This window comes from Taudactylus pleione, unplaced genomic scaffold (assembly GCF_031769625.1).
Source record: "Taudactylus pleione unplaced genomic scaffold, aTauple2 ptg000041l, whole genome shotgun sequence".
Taxonomy (NCBI): domain Eukaryota; kingdom Metazoa; phylum Chordata; class Amphibia; order Anura; family Myobatrachidae; genus Taudactylus; species Taudactylus pleione.
Genome location: NW_028284443.1, coordinates 7,941,653 through 7,944,436, shown reverse-complemented (window position 1 = coordinate 7,944,436; position 2,784 = coordinate 7,941,653).

Below are 2,784 nucleotides of genomic sequence, written 5' to 3'. Positions count from 1 at the left end.
GGTGTAATAAAAAAAAGGCATATATGGCCTCCTTCAAGGAGCCTCCTATCTGATGGTCAGATGAATCCAGTGGGCAAGCGTCCGTTTGGAAGCTGGCCAACCAGGACGAGCAGCGTAATATAAGACAAACAGAGCATCTGTTTTACATACAGCTGCAATCCTTTTCACATAGATCCAAAGAGCTCTAACATCCAAGGATCTTGAAGTTGGTGAATCTTGTGGAAGAACCAGTACCGCAATAGGTTGGTTGATGTGGAAAGCCGAAACGACTTTGGAAAGGAATTCCATTCTCATACGGAGTTCCGCCCTATCCGAATGAAATACCAAGTATGGAGGGCGACAGGATAAAGCCCCAAGCTCCGACACCCATCTGGCTGAGGCCAGTGTGAGTAGAAGTACCACCTTCCATGAAAGGTATTTAAACGCCAGTCTCCAAAGGTTCGAACAGAGAAGACTGTAAGAAGGAAAGGACCAGATCCCATGGAGCCATAGGAGGTACAAAGGGAGGTTGTAACTGTATGACTCCTTGCAGAAAGGCCTGAACATCCGGAATCAAGGCCAGCTTCCTCTGGAAAAATACAGACAGTGGTGAAATTTAGACTTTCATGGAACCTAGTCCGGCCAAGAAGCCTGCTTGCAGAAAAAACAGGAGTCTGGCTAGTTTAAAATCTGTAGGTGGCGACTCTCGCCGTTCATACCATGAAACATAAGCCTTCCAAATATGGTGGTAATGCTTTGAAGTAATTTCTTTCCGGGCTCGAAGCATAGTAGGGATTACCCTGGATGGGATTCCTTTTCGTCATAATATGGCCCTTTCAACAGCCCCGCCATCAAATGTAGCCACCTTAAGTCTGGATAGACTAAAGGACCCTGTTGTAAAAGATCTTGTCTCAGAGGTAGGGGCCATGGATCGTCGATCAGCAGAAGGCAAAGGTTGGAATACCAAGCTTTGCGAGGCCAATCCGGAGCCACTAAGAGAACTTTGGACCTCTCCCCTTTGATGAGTTGTAGAATCCGAAGAAGAGGAAAAGGTGGGAACAGATAAACAAAACAAAACCACCATGGTGTTGAAAGTGCGTCCACTGCCACCGCCTCTGGTTCTCTCGTCCGAGAGCAGTATTGTGGCAGTTGATGATTTTGTCTGGACGTCATGAGGTTGACTTACGGAAGACCCCAACGTTGCACAAGTTGTCGAAAAACCTGAGGATGGAGCGCCCATTCTCCTGGGTGCACGTCCTGCCGGCTGAGGTAGTCTGCCTCCCAATTGTTAATGCCTGGAATGAAAATTGCTGAAATCGCCACCGCAAACTCTTCTGCCCAGAGTAGAATGCGGCTTACCTCCATCACTGCTGTGGCATTGTCCAACTGGACTCTGACTTCTCGGTCCCGCAACAGGTGATGTGCTAGCTGAAGAGTGAAGAACACTGCCCGAAATCCCAAGATGTTTATCGGCAAACTCGCTTCCAGTGAGGTCCAGCGTCCCTGGAAGTGGTGTTCCCAAATCACTGACCCCCACCCTCTCAGACTCGCATCTATGTTGAGGAGAGTCGAATCCCACACTCCGAATCTCTTGCCCTCCAATAGGTGTGATGAGTTCAGCCACCAGAGAAGGGATATCAGAGTTCTGGAATTAACCTCACACATTGGTGAAGGAAAAGATGGGATCCTGACCATTGGGAGAGGAGGTAGAGCTGAAACATTCTGGAGTGGAAACGTCCATAAGGTATGGCCTCGAATGCCGCCACCATCTTTCCCAGGAGTCGAATGCAGACGTGCATCGATACCTGATGATGTCGAAGGACCATCCTCGCCATCTCCTGAATGGAGGCTGCCTTTTCCTGAGGAAGGAAAATCCGGTGACATAGGCGCTATCGCTCGCTCTGAGCAATTTTCGTCCATCTGCGCATGCGTATAACTCGCAATGCATGCGCAAGCCATTTATTGCGATCTGATTTTGGTTGCTCGTAAGCCACTATCAGGTCGCTGCTTTGAGTGACAGATGGTGCAGTTTGTGGGTGGTAACAGGGGAAGGTGCTTGTGAACGGGGGAGTGGATGTGCGAATGCAGGCGTGTCAGGCAGCCAAAACGCCATTTAAAAGGCGTGCATAATTTGCAAAGTAGCGTCATTGTACACGTCACCTGCATGTATTTCAGCCAGCACTGATCGCTATGCTTGCGGCAGGTTAAGGCAACCCCAAGGGCTGCGAGCAGCTCCGATGGCTCACGATGTTCCCGATTAATCCTTAATTTCCCGGAGATGACGTGTTGCAAGTGGCAAGGGGGCGTCTTTAGACACTTGCGAGCGCACTTTGCCGTAGCTCACTAAAGCATAGTCGGTGTCCTTAGGCGACGCAGTGCGAGTACTTCATTTAAATATCCGGCCCCTTTTTGCAAGCAAGCGACTGCAACTTGCGAGCGGGTTTGAATGAGCTCCATAGTCTGTCCAGGATCATTCCTAGAAACCTTAGCCTCTGTATCGGTTGCAGTTGAGACTTGGGAAAGTTCAGGATTCACCCGTGACATATGAGGAGCTTGTGAGTCACTGCGATGTTCTGCAGTAATCGATCTCCTTCTGAAGGCTAATTCCAGAGAACATTCAGGTAAGGGATAATTGTGATCCCTTGTTTCAGAAAGAGAACCATCATCACCGCCATGACCTTCATGAATACCCTGAGGGCTGATGAGAAGCCGAAGGGTAAGGCCTGAAACTGGAAATGTGAGTCCAAATGACGAATCTCAGAAACGCCTGGTGAGGCAGCCAGATAGGGATGTGAAGGTAGGCGT